Source organism: Sprattus sprattus (genome assembly GCF_963457725.1).
Source record: "Sprattus sprattus genome assembly, chromosome: 1".
NCBI lineage: Eukaryota > Metazoa > Chordata > Actinopteri > Clupeiformes > Clupeidae > Sprattus > Sprattus sprattus.
This window is the reverse complement of record NC_137920.1, coordinates 9,981,804-9,996,823: the sequence shown is the minus strand read 5'-3', so window position 1 is coordinate 9,996,823 and position 15,020 is coordinate 9,981,804. Positions and strand designations below refer to the sequence as shown.

General features: G+C 41.3%; 1 long non-coding RNA gene across 1 annotated transcript; it reads left to right on the top strand.

Annotated features, from left to right (window-relative positions):
• Positions 1-429: 429 nt before the first annotated feature.
• LOC308361724 lies at positions 430-14,795 on the top strand. The gene is made up of 3 exons (XR_013968559.1): positions 430-597; positions 1,615-2,069; positions 12,890-14,795. It is a non-coding gene; the product is annotated as an uncharacterized lncRNA (long non-coding RNA).
• Positions 14,796-15,020: the final 225 nt, after the last annotated feature.

The following is a 15,020-nucleotide window of genomic DNA, read 5'->3' as shown; positions in this document are numbered from 1 at the left end:
CTCTGCTTTGATTAGGTTTAACGTAGTTTTCTGCTTCGTTGCTCTTTTTATCCTTATAACAGTAACCTTATGAGGACACTGTGAGGTATCTTCTATTTATATTGTGTATTTCATGTATAGTCCTCCTTCCTTCTGAGACTCGAGACAATTTCAGTTGCTATATAAATCAAATTAAATTAAATTAAATTACAATATTTTTTGATGCAATATAGCATACACTGCCTTTATCCATGCTAGCCAGCAGTATAATGGGCATATGTTGTGCAAAAAGTAGACACGTTAGCTAAACCAACATTTTAAACTGAACTTTGAATCGGACTTTTATTTTGACACTTATTGTCGGCAGCTCCAAGGAACTTTCATCACAAACAACGTGGTATAACCCGGAATCAAAACACACAGCTGTTTACGGTGGTTAGAGTAGAAAGGGCTCCTATTAATGCGTTCTAGGCTGGATTATAGTATTGAAAAAACCTAATGTAGCTGTTGCCCGTCTTAAATAAACCGAAGACGGCTGTCCGACAGTGAGCATTATGACGCTATGACCTCCACTGACCGATGCCTACCATGAGTTTCTCTGCAGCTCCCGTATTCTAGGTAAGCCGAGTAGCCTTGTGATCCAAAATGTATGCCATAACTCGGGAATATCTGGTGTGTGTAAAGTTTGCTATAGGGCAGTGGTTCTTAACCTTTTTGGAGGTACTGAACCCTGCAAGCTTCATCAGTGCATTCGCCGAACCCTTCGTAATTTGTCAAATAAAATATGATTTCTTCAAAATGTAGGTAAACATTAAAACGGCCCGACATTGCTAGTGTGAACCAGGCTATACTGCGTGTGTCTTGACCCCTGCCGAACCCCTGAGAGTGGCTCAACGAACCCCTGGGGTTCGATCGAACCCAGGTTAAGAACCACTGCTATAGGGGCTCATATGCCTCTCCCTTGTGCATCGCTTTGAACAAAAGAGTATGCTAAATGACTGCATGTAAATACGAGCCAAGTATAGTTGATTAACTCCTGTAAATAAACTTGTCTATGTATGAAGTTTGTATAAAGCGTGGTCTGTAAATCTGAAGGCAATATCGTTCATTTCACGTTGATTTTGTATTGGTCGGTGAATTTTGGTATCGTAATTTCATATCAATCAGATAGACAGAGAGACAGAAGTCTGTGAGCAAAAGAAACAAGAGGATGAGTGCGAAAACTTAAACACAGGACATTTCTGCAGGCAACCATGTATTTGAGTGCAGACAATCCATTTTGAGCAGGAGCAGAGCGATTTTGCACTAAGCAGGGGCTATTTGAGAGAAAGGCCAGCTTTTGATGAAAAAATATTACAGAATCTGAACCTGAAATACACCTGTACAGATGTCTGATTTGGGTAGGATGGTGATTACATTATGCTCGTTCAGATGTATGATTTGGGAAGGATGGTGATATGCTTTTTGTAAAATGTTTCTTTTTTTCTCACTTCAAAAAACTTTTGTGTGATGTTGTACAGACCATCCATTTGTCCCTGGTTATCTTTTGTCAGATGTAAGGGTGTTTTGTCTGTGTCTTTGTGTCTGTTTGTGTCTTTGTTTGGGCATGTTGCTAATATTTTTCTTGCATTGCAGAAATGTCCTGCAGGCTTTCCATTGCAAAAGACAGCTGAGGTCTACAATGTCAGGATTTACAGAAACATCCCAACTAATCATGTCAGCGAAGAATATAAAAGAAGAAGAATTTGAGTATTTCCCCTCTGAGTATCTGTTTGAAATTCAGACAGTGGAAGAAAAGCCTGAACTGGAACATGACTGATTGACTGAGACGCACACATCACCAACCTTTACCTGCAAAGAAGAAAATCATTCACTGATGGAAATTAAAGATGAAGAAGAATCTAATCATTTCCCACAAGAGTATTTGTTTGAAATTCAGAAAGTTGAAGAAAAGCCTGAACTGGAACATGACTGTAAGACTGAGATGCACACATCACCAACCTTGACTTGCAAAGAAGAAGATTCTTCTCGGATGGAAATTAAAGAGGAACCAGATTTAAGAGAATGTGGTGATGATGATTGTTCTACAAGTAAGTTTCTGAATAGTTGGTAAATTAGAATTCAGATCCATTTATTTTCAATGTTTGATTTACATTTTTTAAACACTGGATGGTTAGCGAATGGTTCTTGTACTTGTACTCAGCAAAATTTGAGTCTCATGGAGGGATGTCTGTTTCATTGTGAATAGAGATACTATGGAAATAAAGTAAGTCACGGGACACTTTATTGGTTTCAGCCCAACAATATTTAACTATTTAAATAAATGAATTGGCAACATCCATTGCTCCCATAAGAAAATACACAATGTTATACTATTACAAAACATACATGCAAAGATTCATACACACACAAACATACACCATATAAATTAATGGAGGCTTTCTTCAGGTTATCAAACCCCACTTATCCCCTTCTTCTCCATCACTTCTCAGTTCACACATCCACACTCACAGCCTCTCTCTCTCGCTCTCCCTCCATCCATCTCACTCCCTCTCTCTCTCCATCCCTCTCACTCCCCTTCTTACTCTCTCCATCTCTCTCTCCATCCATCTCAATCCCTCTCTCTCTCTTTCTCTCGCTCTCTCTCTTTCTCTCCATCCATCTCAATCGCTCTCTCACTCTCTCCATCTCTCCATCTCTCACTCACTCTTTTCCTCTCTCTCCTGCCCTCTCTCTCCATCCATCTCACTCCCTATCTCTATCTCTTTCTCTCCATCTCTCTCTCTCTCCATCCATCTCACTCTCTCTCTCCATCCATCTCACTCCCTCTCTGTCTCTCTCTCTCATCCATCTCACTCCCTCTCTCACTCTCTCCATCTCTCACTCCATCTCTCTCTCGCTCTCCATCCATCTCACTCCCTCTCTCTCCATCTCTCACTACCTCTCTCACTCTCCATCTCTCACTCACTCTCTTCATCTCTCCCCCTCTCTATCTATCTCTCTCTCTCTCTCTCATCCATCTCACTCCCTCTCCCCCTCTCTCACTCCCTCTCTCACTCCCTCTCTCTCCATCCAGCTCACTCACTCTCTTCATCTATCACTCCCCCTCTTCACCCCACCCCCATGTTAAAGAGGGGGGTCGGGAAATGAGTTATCACTGAGGGGCATCCGGTAATCTTATCCCCTTCTTCTCCATCACTTCTCAGTTATCTCTCTCTCCATCCATCTCACTCCCTCTCTCACTCTCTCCATCCATCTCAGTCCTTCTCTCCATCCATCTCACTCCCTCTCTCGCTCTCTCCATCTCTCACTCCCTCTCTCTCTTTCCATCCATCTGTCTCTCTCTCTCCATCCATCTCACTCCCTCGCTCAATTCAATTAAATTCAAAGGGTTTATTGGCATGACTGCATACAATACAACGTTGCCAAAGCATGTTTACATAAAATGTACAATCACAATTAATACAAATAAATAATAATAATAATAAAAGGTCATAGATAGTAACAAGGTGGTATATAAACATATAGCAGGTTAATTGTCAATTATTTAAAAAAATAAATATTGGTTATGTGGGACATTACTGTGAAGCTCATGACAGGCTGATACGTATTTTGCTGCCAGTCTACAGCAGTCCTCCCTCTCTCCCAGTAGAACTGAGAGTCTGTCCAGATCATTTAGATGGTGGAATTCTGGGAATATTTGTGTTATTTTGTCAAAATAATGGTCTCTAAGACTTTGGTTATGGTTGCACTGGATCAGGAAATGTAGCTCTGTCTCTACTGTTCCCTGGTTACAGAGGGAGCACAGCCTCTCCTCTCTGGACCACCAGGTCTGTCTGTGCTGGCCGACTTCTACTGCCAGGTTGTGTTCACTCAGTCTGTATTAAGTTTTCTCAGTTTTTTATCATACACTGTATGATATAGGTAGTTTGCCACGGTGAACTGTCTGTTTAGTGATACATATGTTTCTAATTTGTTCTGTGATTTTGTTAGTTTTTCCCAGTGATCTCTATATTTTTCTTTTTCTTTCATAATGATTTGACTGGGTCTGATTATCAGAGATCCTGAGTTTTGAGGCTGAGGTTGTCGTTGTGTAAAATGACCTGGGTGGTTGATGGTTCACCCAGCCTCAGGACAAGTAAGCAGAGGGGACTCCTTTGTGGGTTCAACTCCTGGCAGCATAGGGCTTTGTAGGAATATGAGAGTGGGTCACAGGGGCGGTTCTAGCAAATTGGAGGCCCTGGGCAAAGAGCAATGTTGACATTTGATTAATGCTTTATAGTTCTGTTTCTGAATGTTTTCAACTGAAACTTCCAAATTTGTACAGATCCTGTTTTAACCATTTCAATTCTCTCTCTATCTGTTAATTTGTCATGCCATAGGGGTCTTCACTAATCACTGTATCTCCACCATTGATGTACTCACATTGTTGACATCACCGCTGTCGTTATCAGCCAGCTGTGCTTGAGCTGTGTTCATGACCATGGCAGTATCATGCGTGTCGTCGTCAGTGCGGGTGTGACAGTGTCTCGGATTTGGGCAGCTGTGGTACATGATGGCTCACCGTTTGTAGAAGCAAAGCAGGCAGAGCTAGTTGGTGTCACTACAAGCTGTTTGTTTGCTTCTGCTGCTAGCAATCGCTAAACTTGGCTTAGCCGCACTTGAAAAATTATCAGATGAACTCGACACATTATCAGATATTTCTTCCACTTCCGCACGGACGAATTCCTTGATAGGAAATTGTGTGTTACCTTAGGTAATTACTCCCTGAACTTCTCATCCTGCCCTTTCCTCTTTCTTTTCTCGCTGCCACTTACAGTAAAAGACGTTTCACGCTTAACTTTGCGACCACACACGTCACCACACGAAAAATTGTCAGTGACAGAAAAGTCACGTGACCTGGAATAATTTGTTCCATGATGGAATTAAGATACATTTTAAGAGTGATACTGAAAAGAAAATAATCGTTTTTCATGCTTATTATGAATTGTCATTATTTTGCAATGCCAAGTGATTTATTTTAATTAGCAAAAAAAAATTAAAAATCGGAAATACGACGAGGCCCCCCTGGTGGCCGAGGCCCTGGGCAACTGCCCGGTTTGCCCGTTCGTCCGGTCCGCCCCTGGTGGGTCACTTGTTTTAATATGATTCCAGAAATGTAGGGCTCGTTTTTGGATATTTATTACTAGAGGGTATTGGCCTAATTCAGCTCTACATGCAGAGTTGGGAGCTTTTCTCTGCGCTTGGAGGATACTCTTGCAGAACTGTGTGTGTAAGATTTCAATTGCGTGTTTGTCCCATTTTGTCCAATCATGTTGAATTTGTGGACCCCACACCTCGCTGCCATATAGTGCAATTGGTTCAATGATAGATTGGAACATTTTGATTCATATTTTTACTGGTAGTTCAACTTGTATTTTTTTGGCATAGAAAGCCCTTTTTGCTTTGTCTCTCAGTTCATTCACAGCCAAGTTAAAATTACCTGTGTTTGAATTTTTAGTCCTAAATATGTATAATTTGTTGTTTCTTTAATAGGGTTGTCTCCAATTGTGAAAATAGTGTTGCGTCTCTGTGGCCTGGATCTCTTTTGAAAAAATAGTACTTTTGTTTTGGTTTGATTTACTTTCAGGGCCCAGGTTTGACAGTATTTGTCTAAATCTGACAGGTGTTGCTGTAATCCCTCTTTTGTGGGAGACAGTAGGACCAGGTCATCAGCATAAAATAGACATTTTATTTCAGTGTCTTGTAGTTTCAGGCCAGGTGCAGTGGAGTTCTCTATTTGTTTTGACAATTCATTTATGTATATATTGGGGCTAAGGTTACAGCCCTGCCTTACTCCACGTCTCTGAAAGAAAGATTCTGTTGTCTTTGTTTCAATTTTATTTGAGCACCTCCCGTTAGTGTACATTTATTTGATCAGATCATATGTTTTCCCTCCGATACCACTTTCAAGTAAGGTTAAGAAAAGGCCGTTGTGCCAGACTGAATCAAAGGCTTTTTGGAAATTCACAAAGCAGGCATAAATCTTTGTATTATTTTTGTGCACATAGTTATCAATTAGTGTATTTAATGTGAATATATGATCTGTTGTTCTAAATTTAGGTAGGAATCCAATTTGGCTGTTGCTTAATAAATTATGTTCTGTGATGAAGTCTATGATCCTTGAATTTACGATGCTACATAAGACCTTCCCCACACATGAATTTATACAGATCCCACAGTAATGTTGTGGGTCTGTCTTGTCTCCACTCTTAAATATGGGACTTATTAGTCCATCATTCCATATATCAGGAAAGAAGCCAGCTCTTAGTACTAGGCTAAATTTAAAAGTTTTAGAATGGCTGATTTGAATTTATCGCCTGTGTGTTTGAGCATCTCATTGAGGATGCCGTCCGGTCCACAAGCTTTTCTACACTTTTAGTTTTTCAGTTTTTGATCTTATTCCTTTTCTGTAATTTCATAATCTAAAGGGTTCTAGTAGTCCTTAATGACCGTTTCTAATTTATTCAATTTGTCTTGTATTTGGTCACGTTTTGGTGTGATATGGGTTTCTTGATATAGATCTTTGAAGTGGTTGAACCATATAGCTCCATCTTGAATGGCCAGATTATTATTTGTATTATTATTTTTGTTTAAGGCCCTCCAGTGGTCTCAGAAACTGCTTGAATTGATTGTCTGTCTCTCACTCTCTCCATCTCTCACTCTCTCTCTCCATCCATCTCTCTCCATCTCTCACTCACTCTCTCCATCTCTCACTCCCTCTCTCTCTCTCCATCTCTCACTCACTCTCTCCATCTCTCACTCCCTCTTTCTCTCTCCATCCATCTCACTCCCTCTCTCACTGTCTCCATCTCTCACTCCCTCTCTCACTCTCTTCATCCCCCCTCTCTTTCTCTCCATCCATCCCACTCCCTATCTTACTCTCTCCATCTCTCACCCCCCCTCTCTCTCTCCATCCATCTCACTCCCTCTCTCACTCTCCATCCATCTCACTCCCTCTCTCTCCATCCATCTCACTCCCTCTCTCTATCTCTTCCCCTCTCATTCCCTTACCCCCACCTACCTCCCTTTGTGGAGTGTCTGCAGATGAATGAACTAACCTTCACATTTACATTTAAACCTTTAATTAGACAATTGACCTATCGCTAAGCCCCGCCCCCCATTGTGACAGTTGCTAAATCGGACACTTTATCAGAGCTGACTAGAGTTTACAATGGCAGCTATCAGTGACAAAACTATATCCCAAGAGGCTCTAGACAGCTTTTGGAGACAAAAGGACCTTATTTCGCCTAGAAGCCTTCAAAAGGGACTTAATTATGCAATGGAGGGATATGTATACAATTTAAAACTCGATATGGTGGATAACAAGCTTAAATTTGAGGTGAGAATTTACAGAGCTCAATGCAAGAGGGAGAAGCCTCAACTCACGGTCATCGCGATTGCAGATAAATACATCCAATACCAGCATTGTTCATGCACCGCATGGGGAAGATACAATGAATTCACAGTCAGTTAATTTAACTAATCTGGAAGTCACCGTAGCCTACACCTATGTTTATTAACTAGCAGGAACCTGCCCCTGACAGGACAGTGTCCTAACCATAGGCTATGGTCCTAACTGTCTAGCTTGTTAATGTTACCTTGTTAATTACCGGCATGCGTGTGTTTCGTTCACGTTGTCATGTTAATCCATTATTAAACCTATCGTTTGTTTAATAGAATGGCCGATTTTTTAACAAACTGTCCCATAACTGACAAAGTTAAGCTAGCCCAGCTATTGAATAATTGACGTTAGCTAATTTGAACCAGAGATAACTTGCCTAAGCCTAGCATAACATCAGTGGTGAAAGTAAGCAGGTACTGTGAATAATGAGTAGGCCTATGCCTTTTATCATGTAGGCTAGGCTTAGTTGATTGCTTTAGCAAAGGGAAATTCTAGCAAGAGTATGGCAGAAAGCTAATGAACGTAGCGTTCACTGAGTAGTCTGTCACACAGCTTAATCCACCGGAGATATTTTGGACCGGTCTTGTTTTCGTTTAGGAAATGAGATACAATATACCCCATTGCCTATCTTTTCACGATAACTTGTATCAGTGTTGTATCTACCCCATGCACATCGTTTGGCCATTTATGTTGAAACTACATTACCACAATTACACACTTGTTTTTGTCCCGTTGTGGCTTGGGGAAAAGGGATGAAATATACCCCATTCTGCAGCCTATCGGGATACCTACTGTAGGTGTTACATGTACCCCAAGCACATCGTTTGACCATGTTTTTTTCTTTTCATAAGCAACATCAATCGATCATTAAATTATTGAAAAAGATCTCCTCCCTGTTGTTTTCAATGGAGTTATCGGAGCTGATGTCCGAGTCCAGTTCAGGCTGGAATGTCATTGGTTCATCTGCGTTCTAAGGGCGGCGCTTAGCGGCAGGTCAATTTTATCCTAAGGCACTTACAAGCACTAAGTACTAAGTAACGCGTTACTGTAATTCCACTACTTTTAGCGGTAACGAGCAGGTAGCTAAGTATTCTTTTAAATCAAGTTACGCAGTTACAGTTACTGAAATTGAAATTAGTTCGTTACCCGCGTTACTATGCACAAGGCTGTACATACACAACTGTTTCTCCCATTTTCCAGGACCGCTAGCACACACACACATTGCACTTGTATACAATCACGCACACAAGGATATACATCCGCAATTATTTCCCATTCTCCACGGCCGCTAACACATGTCAATTGCTCTTGTAAACAATCGCGCATACATATGGAAAGAAGGCTAGGACACCGACCGAACATTTATTGTTTAACCAGAAAACACGTGGAATGAATTACCAACTGTTTACGGTGGTCGTGTACTTATCTTGTCTGTCGGTGCAATGGGGAAAGAAGCGCCACCGTGACCAGTGGGAACTTATATACAGTTCCTACCTTAATCAGGGTGGGGATTTCCTGTTGTGGCTATGGGGACAAGATTAATTGTTTGGCCAACCGCATTTGAATACAATGTCGTATTTTACATGCCAGCGAGTAGGATGTATTGGAAAGATATTATTCTAACTAGAATGCGTTTCGTGAACGAACTGCGAGAGTGTGCTTGCTCTGTTGCGGACATGACAGAGAAAACAAGTGCCTTGGAATTGGGGCAGGTGTCAGCCGTGCGCGCCTACTAGAGGATGGCAACCCGACCCGAGCCCGTCGGAACCCGTCGGAACCAGTTGGGTTGGGCCGGGTTCGGACAAATATTAGAAATGTATAAGCGGGCTCGGGTCGGGTTTGACACATCAGCGCGATAATGCATTGAACATTCCAAATTTTAAATATCTTAATAAATAGTGAAGCCAACTGTCTGCTTCACATGATGCAAAAGTTCGTTTTTGAGAAAAAAAAAAATCCCATTTAGGTCCTACATTTTAGGATAACAGCCTTCTTCCCGTGGCAGGAATTTGTTTATGTCCGTGCCAACATGATTACAGGTGGCAAAATGGCATCACTGAGAAAGTTAAAGAGAAACTGTCATCTGGAGAGTCTAAAATGATACCAAACGAACGGAAATCTACTGTACTATGGAGATATTTCTGCTTAATGAAATATGATTGATACAACTCTCGTTCTCCACAACAACATGGATTAAACTTCGATGGTTGGATGTAGATAGTTTCAGAACGAACGTCGGCGTGCTAACAGATCTTCAATGGTAAGACTTGTCTGTTGTGCCTCCGTTAGTGTAGCATAAAACGTGAGTTTTATTAAAGCATAGCGTGTGTAATGTGTAGCTATTTCATTCCGTGTGTTAACCTTTCCTGCTGTCTGTCTCTAATAGTTGGAGATTGCAGGGGAGCAAAATGCTCCACGGCCGAAGTAGATTAGCTACATGCTTTTAACTTCGGGGTTTATTATTCCCTTTCCTTTACGTCTGATGCTGGTTAGTAAATACAGACAGCAGGAAAGGTTAACAAACGGGATGAAATAGCTACACATTACACACGCTATTAATATGCTTTAATAAAGCTCACGTTACTCACATACTGGTTAACACTGTTACAGCACATATGTTGATGCCCCAGTTTAATAAAGCCAGGATATTCATAAGACGTACGTCAATGTGGCATTAGTAGGCTACTATGAACAGTTGAGAAATTAATTCCGTCGGGCTCGGGTCGGATTCGAAAAAAAAATCTTAATGGCTGTCGGACCGGGCCGGGCTCGGACAGAAAAAAACGGCCCGAGCAACGCTCTAGCGCCTACCACACACACTCTCCCTGCTGGATGAGCATGCACAAATGAGTATGTATGAGTGAGTTTGCATGAGTGAGTATGCATGAGTGAGTAAACATGAGTGAGTATGCATGAGTGAGTAAACATGAGTGAGTATGCATGAGTGAGTAAACATGAGTGAGTATGCATGAGTGAGTATGCATGAGTGAGTAAACATGAGTGAGTATGCATGAGTGAGTATGCATGAGTGAGTAAACATGATTGAGTATGCATGAATGAGTATGCATGAGTGAGTAAGCATGAGTGAGTATGCATAAGTGAGTAAACATGAGTGAGTATGCATGATTGAGTAAACATGAGTGAGTATGCACGAGTGAGTAAACATGAGTGAGTATGCATGAGTGAGTATGCATGAGTGAGTATGCACGAGTGAGGAAACATGAGTGAGTATGCATGAGTGAGTATGCATGAGTGAGTAAACATAAGTGAGTATGCATGACTGAGTGTGCATGGGTGAGTATGCACGAGTGAGTAAACATGATTGAGTATGCATGAGTGAGTAAACATGAGTGAGTATGCATGAGTGAGTATGCATGAGTGAGTATGCACGAGTGAGTAAACATGAGTGAGTATGCATGAGTGAGTGTGCTTGATGTGAGTATGAATGAGTGAGTATGCATGAGTGAGTAAACATGAGTGAGTATGCATGAGTGAGTATGCATGAGTGAGTATGCATGAGTGAGTATGCACGAGTGAGTAAACATGAGTATGCATTTGTGAGTGTGCATGAGTGAGTATGCACGAGTGAGTAAACATGAGTGAGTATGCATGAGTGAGTATGCATGAGTGAGTATGCATGTGTGAGTGTGCATAATAATAATAATAATAATAATAATACATTTTATTTATAGGGCGCCTTTCAAGAGACCCAAGGTCGCCTTACAACATTGAAAAAATAAAAAATAAAAATACATTGAATTATAAAAAATACATTGAAAAAATTAAAAAAAATACATTGAATTATACATTATACAGCAACAACTTTACAGGTTATAGGCTTGCTTAATCAGGTGCGTTTTGATTTGTGTTTTAAAAAGAGCGATTGCGTTAGTTTCAATGTTCCTGATGTCAGGGGGGAGGGAGTTCCAGAGGTGAGGGGCAGAGCGGCTGAAGGCTCTGGTTCCCATGGTGGACAGATGGGCTTAGGGGACGGTCAGGGTGATGGAGGAAGCAGACCTGAGAGACCGGGTAGGGACATTGATGTGGAGGAGGTCAGAGAGGTATGGAGGGGTGAGGTTATGGATTGCCTTAAATGTGTGGAGGAGGATTTTGTAATTTATGCGGTGTTTAATGGGAAGCCAGTGGAGTTGATGCAGAACGGGGGTGATGTGATTGATGGATGGCGTCCTAGTGACGATACGGGCAGCAGCAGTTTGTACCAGTTGGAGTTTATGGAGAAGTTTGTGTGGTATGAACATGAGTGCATGAGTGAGTATGCATGAGTGAGTATGCACGAGTGAGTAAACATGAGGGAGTATGAGTGAGTGTGCATGAGTGAGTATGCATGAGTGAGTAAACACGAGTGAGTATGCATGAGTGAGTAAACATGAGTGAGTATGCATGAGTGAGTATGCACGAGTGAGTATGCACGAGTGAGTATGCACAAGTGAGTATGCACGAGTGAGTATGCATGAGTGAGTATGCATGAGTGAGTAGAGCACTGGTATGGAAGGTGTCTCTTAATATTCCTAGTTATACAGTTGAATGGAGAGGAACAGAGAGAGAAGAGGAGCATTGGGACCTTGGCGCAGGTGTCAGTGAAGCACAGGTGCAAGACAGTTTAATGACCCTATTATGATGTCATAATGGCACAGAGTTCTGCCATGCAAGTCTATGGGGAAAAAAGGTGATGGAAAAAGAGGAATAAAAAAAGAGTGGCAAGGAGTACCACCACGAAAAGATATAGCAGGTTGCACCGGATCGGGCCGGACGTTTCGGTGTTTGAACGGCGTCTGTACCTCGAACGGGCGAGGCGTAGTTAGCTGCAAGAAAAACGGGGAGAATAAAGAAAGAAAACTTGACAACAACAATACTGGGGTTCCCTTCGGGCAAGCACACTAATTATATATTTAGCATATTGTGAATACTGTGTGGGTGTTTCAGGGTATTTGGAAACTGAACCATTAATTGATTATTTTGTATCCCCCTGCTTTTTATATGGTGTTAATACTGTAAGCCAATCACTTTAACTTCATTGGGCCTAATGCAGTAAAAAAAACACTGTTAAATGACTAAGACAGTTATTTTGTATTAAGTTAAGTGTTAAAAGGGACTTTTGTACTACTGCTTGATTTGAAGGCATGTTGCCCTGGTGTTTAAAATAAATAGGTTTTTTTAAAAAATGTGTTTATTGTGTTTGACTGTTCAGTAGTGTTCATATTCATTACATTAAACGCAGATATAAAAGTAACGTAAAAGTTACTTTCCCTAGTAACTAATTGCTTTTGATAGTAACTGGTGAAGTAATTCAATTACCTTTAAAAGAAGTAAATAGTAACTGTAACTAAGTACTAATTTTCAGTAACTTGCCCAACACTGCTTACAAGTGACATTCAGTTGTAGCAAAAAATATATATGTGCCAGAGAGAATATATTGCTGAATTATGTTTTCTTATAATATTATAGGAGAAATTCAAAGGATCCAATCTAACAAGAGAGGGAATACTGAGGAAAAACGAAGCGAAGAGAGATGTCACAAACACCCCCGGTGCAAAAAGACTTCATACCCGGAATTACATCAGCGACAGGACTCCAAGGAGAAACTACTTGAATGCTCCCAGTGTTTCAAACATTTTTCTAAACCTTCCCTACTTGCAAAACATAAAAGAATACACACAGGAGAAAAGCCTCAATGCAGTACATGTGGGAAGGCCTTTGTTACAATGGCTGTACTCAAGAACCATCAGAGGATCCATACTGGGGAAAAGCCCCACCAGTGCAGTACATGCGGCAAGGCCTTTGGTCGAATATCTCAACTTCAGTCACATCAGAGGATCCACACAGGGGAAAAGCCACACCACTGCAGTACATGTGGGAAGGCTTTTAGTCAATTGTATGATCTCAAGTCACATCAGAGGATCCACACAGGAGAAAAGCCACGCCAGTGCAGTACATGTGGGAAGGCTTTTAGTGAATTGTCTACTCTCAAGAAACACCAGAGGATCCACACAGGAGAAAAGCCACACCATTGCAGTACATGTGGGAAGGCTTTTAGTGATTTGTTTGCTCTCAAGAGACACCAGAGGATCCATACTGGGGAAAAGTCTCACCACTGCAGTACATGTGGGCAGGCCTTTAATCAAATGTGTAATCTCGAAAGACACCAGATGATCCATACTGGTGAAAAGCCGTATCAGTGCAGTGCATGTGGAAAGGCCTTTAGTCAAATGGGTCATCTCAAGACACACCAGATGATCCATACTGGTGAAAAGCTACATAAGTGCAGTACATGTGGGAAAGGCTTTAGTCGCATAGGTAATCTCAAGATACACCAGATGATCCATACTGGTGAAAAGCTACATAAGTGCAGTACATGTGGGAAAGGTTTTAGTCGCATATGTAATCTCGAGATACACCAGAGGATCCATACTGGGGAAAAGCCGTATCGGTGTACTATATGTGGAAAGTATTTCAGGGGAAGGTCCGGCTTCACCAGACATCAGATTACACATACTGGAGAAAAGCCACAGCAGTCGTGTGTGGAAAGAGCTTAGGTCAAAGTCAAAGTGGCTTTATTGTCAATTTTTTCACATGTCAAGACATACAAAGGAATCGATAGGACGTTTCCCACTCTCCCACGGTGATACATATAAAGGTTCACAGGCACAACAGATAAGACAAGACATTTCCTTAAACCAAGGGCCTGATTTACTAACATGCGACCGCTGCTTAATCTGCGCTTCCACATTAACGCACGGTGTTTTTGCGCATCTTCCGTGGTATTTATCAAACCAGATTGCGCTGGGCAAACTGTGTTTACTCCGCCCTATATAGGGCCTGATTTACTAACATTGCGACCGCTGCTTAAACTGCGTTCGCACATTAACGCAGGTGTTTTTGCGCATTTTCCGTGGTATTTATTTAGGAAGAAAAAAATGAAGCTTCAGCGAAGTGGAGATAGATATATTGGTTCACGTTCGCTCAATCACTGAACCTGATTCAATGTGTGCGCTGCTATATTGTTGTTCTGCCTGCCATCACCTACAGCGAGATGTTTAAAAGAACACGATTATAAAGAATATGCTATTGGTGGCATTAATGCATAAACTGTCTATTATAACAATATAGATGTGTACATGGCGAGATTAATAATTTCTACAAGGGACATGGGTTCACTACAATATACTGTATATGGACGTGGGTGCAATCAATGGTTCATATTACGTTCGGAAAGTTTGCGATTTCAAAAAAAGTCCTGTTTGATGTCTCTAATTTCAGCTGTGGCAGTGGGGAAATGTATTGACCAGTGCCCATAGCAATGCGTCGAGTTCCTGTGTGAATATTTGGCTGAGTGAAGGCTGAGACCTTCTTAACCAGGAAGCGCATTTCCATTGAGTCTGAAAACGTTAATATGGCAGCAGTGATAACAGCAAGGCGAAGAAAGAAGACAGAGACAGCGCACAGAAAATATATATAAAATATCTGTTAACTGTATAACTGTTTGAAATGATCCGATGCCAATATTTGGTTCTGGTTCAGTAATTGAAGTATTGCGTGGCTTTTAACCTGTACCGTCTAATGATTTGTGGTTCATTTA